A 7722-nucleotide genomic window follows, 5' to 3' on the forward strand; every position below is an offset into this window, starting at 1 on the left:
CAAACACATTAAATATAATTATAAATGTACCCTATTGGGTGCATAATGTATAAAGGTGTAATTTATTATAACAACTACATAAAGGGGGAGAGGAGAGGAGTGGTATAAGAATAGAGTTTTTGTATGTTACTGAAGTTAAGTTGGTATTAATTTAAACCAGATTGTTGTAAATTTAAGATGTTAAATGTAATCTTCATAGTACCTATAAATAAAACATCTAAAATTATGCACAAAAGGAAAGGAGAAGGGAATGAAATGCTTCAGTATGAAAACTCAACACAAATGATGGCAGTATTGGAGGAAATGAGGGACAAAGAAGGTACAAGATACACACAAAAAAAAATTTTTTTTGTAATTTCTTATTGGTAATTACCTTAAATGTAAATGGATTAAACTCTCCAATCAAAAGGTAGAGAGTGGAAAAATGGATTAAAAAAAAAAACACATGATCCAACTATATTCTGTCTACAAGAGACATATCTTAGGCTCAAAGGCACAAACCGGTTGAAAGTGAAAAGGTGGAAAAACTAGTCCATGCAAACAATAATACAAGAGAGCTGGGGAGGCCATATTGAAAACAAAAAAAATAAATAAATTTTTAAGCAAAATCTCTATTAAAAGACAAAGAAGGACATTATATAATGATAAAAGCATCAATGCATCAAGAAGACATAACAGTTATATAGATGCACCTAACATCAAACCAAAAATACCAAATCCACTGCCGTTGAGTAGATTCTGACTTATATCAACCCTGTAGAACAGAGTAGAACTGCCCTATAGGGTGGCCAAGGCTGTAAATCTTTACGGAAGCCAACTGCCACATCTTTCTCCCACGGAGCGACTGGTAGGTTCAAACTGCCAATCTTTCTGTTAGCAGCCCAGCACTTTAACCACTGTACCAACAGGGCTGCTGCACCTAACATCAGGGTCCCAAAGTATATGAAGCAAACACTGATGGATTTGAAGGGAGTAATAGATAGTTGTACAATAATAGTGGGAGAACTCAATACACCACTTTCATTAATTAAAAAAAATGCAGAAATAAGATCTTTAAGGAAATAGAGGATTTAAACAATGCTATGCACCCACTGATATAAATTTTGATAAATTGATCAAACGTGCAATCAAGATGCATTGATAATCACTGGTGATTGGAATGGGAAAGTTGGAAACAAAGAAGGATCAGTAGTTGAAAAATATGGCCTTGGTAATAGAAACGATGCTGGAGATTGCATGATAGAATTTGGTAAGACCAACAACTTATTCATTGCAAACACCTGTTTTTTTAACAACATAAACAGCAACTATACACATGGACCTTGCCCAGTGGAATACACAGGAATCAAATTAACTACATCTGTGGAAAGAGATGATGGAGAGGCTCAATATCATCAATCAGAGCAAGGCCAGGGACCAACTGTGGAACAGACCATCAGTTGCTAACATGCAAGTTCAAGTTGAAGCTGAAGAAAATTAAAAGAAGTCCACAAAAGCCAAAGTACAACCTTGACTATATCCCACCCAAATTTAGAGATCTTTTCCAGAATAGATTTGATGCATTGAACACTAATGACCGAAGACCAGACGAGTTGTGGGATGACATCAAAGACATCATACATGGAGAAAGCAAAAGGTCATTAAAAAGACTGGAAAGAAAGAAAAGACCAAAGTGGATGTCAGAAGAGACTCTGAAACTTGCCCTAGAATGTAGAGTAGCTAAAGCAAATGGAAGAAATGATGAAGTAAAAGAGCTGAATAGAAGATTTCAAAGGGTGACTCAAGAAGACAAAGTAAAGTATTATCATGAAATGTGCAAAGACCTGGAGTTAGAAAACCAAAAGGGAGGCGCACGCTTGACATTTGACAAGCTGAAAGAACTGAAGAAAAAAATTCAAGCCTTGAGTTGCAATAGTGAAGGATTCTATGGGCAAAATATTGAACGACTCAGGAAGCATCAGAAGAAGATGGAAAGAATACAGAGTCACTGTACCAAAAGGAACTGGTCAATGTTCATCTATTTCAGGAGGTAGCATATGATCAAGAACCAATGGTTTTGAAGGAAGAAGTCCAAGCTGCACTGCAGACATTGGCAAAAAAACAAGGCTCCAGGAATTGACAGAATACCAACTGAAATGTTTCAACAAGTGGATGCAACACTGGAAGCACTCACTTGTGTAAGCCAAGAAGTTTTGAAGACAGCTACCTGACCAACTGACTGGAAGAAATCCATATTTGTGCCCACTCCAAAGAAAGGTGATCCAACAGAACGTGGAAATTATCGAACAACATCATTAACACCCCATGCAAGTGAAAATTTGCTGAAGATAATTCAGAAACAGTTGCAGTAGAACATGGACAAGAAACTTCCAGAAATTCAAGCCAGATTAGAAGAGGACGTGGAATGAGGAATATCATTGCTGATGTCAGATGGATCTTGACTGAAAGCAGAGAATGCCAGAAAGATGTTTACCTGTGTTTTATTACTATGCATTCAACTATGTGGATGATAACAAATTATGGATGACATTGTGAAGAACGGGAATCCAGAACACTTAATTGTGTTCATGAGGAACCTGTACATAGACCAAGAGGCAGTAGTTTGAACAGAACAAGGGGATACTTCGTGGTTTAAAATCAGGAAAGGTATGGGTCAGGATTGTATCTTAGCACCATACTTATTCAATCTGTATGTTGAGCAAATAATCCAAGAAGCTGGACTATATGAAGAAGAACGCAGCATCAGGACTGGAGGAAGACTCATTAACAACCTGTAATATGCAGATGATACAGCCTTGTTTGCCAAAAATGAAGACGACATGAAGCACTTACAGATGAAGGTCAAAGACTAGAGCCCTCAGTATGGATTATGCCTGAATGAGAAGAAAATTAAAATCCTCACAACTGGACTGATAAACAACATCATGATGAATGGTGAAAAATTCAAGTTATCGATAATTTCATTCAACAATCAACGTCCATGGAATCAGCAGTCAAGAAATCAAATGACATATTCCACTGAGCAAATCTACTACGAAAGACCTCTTTAAAGTTGTAAAAAACAAAGATGTCACTTTGATGACTAAAGTGTGTCTGACCCAAACCATGGTCTTTTCAATCACTTATATGCATGCAAAACCTGGATGATGAAAAAGCAAGACAGAAGAATTGGTGCATTTGAATTGTGGTGGTGGCAAAGAATATTAAATATACTGTGGACTTCCAGAAGAACTAACAAATCCGTTTTAGAAACACAACCAGAATGCTCCTTAGAAGTGAGAACGGAGAGAATTACTTTGCTCACTTTGGACACCTAATCAAGAAAGACCAACTGATAGAAAAGAACATAGTATCTGGTAAAGTAGAGGGTCAGGAGAAATGAGGGAAACCGTCAGTCAGATAGATTGACACAATATCCACAACAATGGACTCAAACATACCAACAGTCATGAAGATGGTGCAGGGTAGGGTAACGTTTTGTTCTGTTATACGTAAGGTCACCATGAGTCGGTGACAATTTGACAGCAACTAACAACACCAAAACAACCCATTCTTAAACAGCCGATGAATTAAAGAAAATATCACAAGAGAAATTAGAAAATACTTTGAGGTGAATACAAAGAAATCCACAATATACCAAAAGTTATAGGGTGCTGTGAAAGCAATGCTTAGAGGGAAATTTATAGCTGCAAATGCCTACATTAAAAAAAAAAAGAAAGATCTCTGTGGGGACCATGGTCTCGGGGAGCATCTAGCTCAACTGGCATAACACAGTTTATAAAGACAATGTTCTACATTCTACCTTGGTGAGTAACATCTGCGGTCTTAAAAGCCTGTGAGCAGCCATCTAAGATACTCCAATGGTCTTACCACTTCAGGAGCAAGGGAGAATGAAGAAAACAAGATGAAAGGAAAGGCTCGTCCATAGGACTAATGGACCACATCTACCAAGGCCTCCAGCAGACTGAGTCCAGTACAGCTAGATGATGCCCGGCTACCACAACTGACCGCTCTGACTGGGATCACAGCAGAGGGTCCTGGACAGAGCTGGAGAAGGATGTAGAACAAAATTCTAACACACACAAAAAAACCAGATTTACTGGCCTGACAGAGACTGGAGAAACCCCTACACCCTTTTAGCTCAGTGGTAAAGTCACTCCCGAGCTTCACCATTCAGCTGGGGATTGGACAGCCCCAAAAAACAAAATAGGACTAATGAGGCACAGCAGTCCAGGGACAAAGGCTAGAAGGCTGGAGGGGACAGGAAATCTGGTGATAGGGAACCCAAGGTTGAGAAGGGACAGTGTTGACATGTCGTGGGGTTGTTAACCATTGTTGTAGGGCAATATGTGTACTAACTGTTTAATGAGAAGCTATTCTGTAAACTTTCATCTAAAGTACAAAAAAAAAAAAAAAGAATTATCTATCTGAGATGAAATTGACAACAGCAACTCGAAAGGTTTGATGGGAAGCCTAGGGGACAGTGAGTTAACGATAACGTTGGTGGAATAATTTGGAAAAGGATAGTGAGAATAGCAGCACAACTGGAAGAATGTAATGCATGTCACTGAATTGTACATGTAGAAACTTTTGAAATGATGTATCTTTGGCTATGTATAGTTTCACAAAAAAAAAAAAAGGTCCTCCATGGTCGAGAAGGGAGAGTGTTGACATGTCGTGGGGTTGTTAAACAATGTCATAAAACAATATGTGTACTGACTGTTTAATGAGAAACTATTTGTTCTGTAAACCTTCACCTAAAGTACAATTAAAAAAAAAACTATAACTTAAAAAGAAAATAAAAAAGGGGTGTTACAGGACCATACTCTGGGGGCCCCGAGCTTGGAGGACCTGGTTCCAGAGAGCCCTGGCATGTTTCACCAAGTCCTTCAGGTGAGAGCTTGGAGCCAGCCTCTGCCTCTGACTGCTAACTGCCCATCTGCCTCTTTTTCCTGCCAGACCAAGAAGACCCCCACGCCTCCTGAATTTCCCAGGGGTCTCAGGAGTCCAGTTGTCACTCTGCTTTGCATTTGCAGAGGAGGACACCAGATACTCAGAAACTCTATGGCCTGAGACCCCTGTAGCCACAGGCACACACCCATGAATGGTGATCAAGCCCCCTGTTGCCACATGCCCCTGCTCTCCCCTGTTTCTCTGTGAATGGGCTTGAAACAAACGCTGGCACTCTCGATTCTTTTTGATTCATTTAAAAAAAAAAAAAAAGATGTAAGATTTCCAAATATTTTTTCCCCATTTTGTAGGTTTTTTTTTCACTTTCTTGATAATATCCTTTGCTGCACTCAAGTTTGTTTATTTTGAAGAAGGCCGATTTATCTATTTTTTCTCTTATTGCGTATGCTTTTTGTGTAGCATCACCAAAGACAAAGACAGGGTCTTGGTCCTGAAGATTCACCCCTATGTTTTTTAAGATTTTTATAGTTTTAGCTCTTATATTTAGGTCATTGATTAATTTAATAAATTTTCATATATGGTGTGAGGTATGGATCCAACTTCATTCTCCTGCATGTGGATATCTAGTTGTCCCAGCATCATTTTTGAAGATACTATTCTTTCCCCCATTGAATGGACTTTGCAACCTTTTTGAAAATCAATTGGCCATAGATGTATGGGACTATTTCTGGCTTCTCAGTACTATTCAATTGGTCTATACGTCTATCCTTGTACTAGTACCACACTGTTTCAAGTACTGTACATTTGTAGTATGTTTTGAAATCAGAAAGTGTGAGTCATCTAACTTTGTTCTTTTTCAAGATTGGTTTGGATATTTGGGCCCCTTGAAATTCCGAATGCATTTAAGAATTTGCATTTCCATTATGCAAAAAAGAACATTGAAATTTTACAGTGATTGCACTGAATCTGTAGATCACTTTTTGTAGCATTGACATTTTTCCTATATTAAATCTTCTAATCCATGGACACAGGATGTTTTTCCATTTATTTAGAGCTTCTTTAATTTCTTTCAGCAATGTTTCATAGTTTCTAGGGTACAAGTTCTTCAACTCCCTGGTTAAATTTATCCCTAAGAATTTTATTCTTTTAGATGCTATTGTAAATGGAATTGTTTTCTTAATTTCATATTTGAATTGTTCATTGCTGGTGTATAGAAACATAACTGGTTTTTGTGTGTTGATCTTGTACACTGTAACTTTGTTGAATTAATTTATTAGCTCCAGTACCTTTCTTGGAGCCCTGGTGGCACAGTGGTTAAAAGTTCAGCTGCTAACCAAAAGATTGGCAGTTCGAATCCACCAGCTGCTCCTTGGAAACCCTATGGGGCAGTTCTACTCTGTCCTTCAGGGTTGCTATGAGTCGGAACTGACTCGACAGCGATGGGTTTAGTACCTTTCTTGTGGAATCTTTGAGATTTTCTACATATAGAATCATATTATATACAAATATAGTTTTGCTTCTTTTATTATTTGGATTTTTTAATTTCTTTTTCTTGGCTAATTGCTCTTGCTAGAACTTCCAGGGCTTGTTGAATAGCAGTGGTGAAAGCAGGCATCCTTTTATTAATGATCTTGTCACTGAGTATGATATTAGCTGTGGGTTTTTCATAAATGCACTTTATCATGTTGAGGAATTTCCCTTCTTTTCCTAATTTGTTGAGTGTTTCTATTATAAAAGGGTGTTGGATAATTTCGTGTTGTTTTAAGCTACTTAGTTTGTAGTAATTTGATACAGCAGCAATAGGAAACTATACCAACACTATGATAGTTCTTAATCCAGAGATGAAGAACCCAAAGTGGGGGTTTCACCAACAGCTAAATTATATATTTGGAGACTGGAAAAATCACCACTTGATGGGGCTGTGGCCCCTCTACTATAAACTAGGCCTTGGCCAGGACTCCATTTATTACTTGGCTTTCATATGACCTCACTCTAACAAGGATGCCACCAATGACTCTTCAGGTCTCCAGGTATCAATGTCAATGCATACTTTGTGTCTGAAAGTCCTCAAAATCTCTGAGTATTCCCCTTTGTCTAGTGCATAATCACTTAAGTAAATGGCCATGGGTCCCTTTGGGGAAAAACTGAGAGAATCATTACTGAATATACTTGTCATTGTGCTACAGGGTCCTTCCTCCTGGGGATCTGGCCATCTCTTTAGTCAATGGGTTCTGAGCCTGAAAACCAGCCAGTTCCATAAATTGGGCAAGGGATCACGATTTTTTTCTTGGGGTGACCACCCTCACTTTCAGTCCTCCATTCTTGACTTACGATGGTTGTACAAGCCAAATAATGCCGTTGTTGGCTGTCTATCTATTTTTCCCTGGACAATGTTCTACTTTGTTAATCATCTCCAAAACTCTCTGGGGGTCAGGATCCTTGACTGCCACTCTGATCTTACCAGTCATTTCAATAATTGCAAGCTTTTGGATTCTACTGATTAAATGCTACCACTATCTTCTATGGTTTCTGGGTCTATCATCCCCAGTGCTCTCAGCAGCAAGCTCTGTAACAGTCCTTTCCTGGACTACAGGAGAGAGCCAGCACTGAACTTTTTAGTGATACTAGGACCCCTCTCACCAGTTCCTTTCTTTTTTTTTTTTTTTAATTGTGCTTTAGGTGAAAGTTTACAGAGCAAATTAGTTTCTCATTAAACAATTAATACACAAATTTTTTTTTCTTTTTTTTATATTTTATTGTACTTCAGGTGAAGGCTTACAGAACAAATAGTTTCTCATGAAACAGTAGTAC

This window comes from Trichechus manatus, unplaced genomic scaffold (genome assembly GCF_000243295.1).
Source record: "Trichechus manatus latirostris isolate Lorelei unplaced genomic scaffold, TriManLat1.0 scaffold00170, whole genome shotgun sequence".
Classification (NCBI taxonomy): Eukaryota; Metazoa; Chordata; class Mammalia; order Sirenia; family Trichechidae; genus Trichechus; species Trichechus manatus.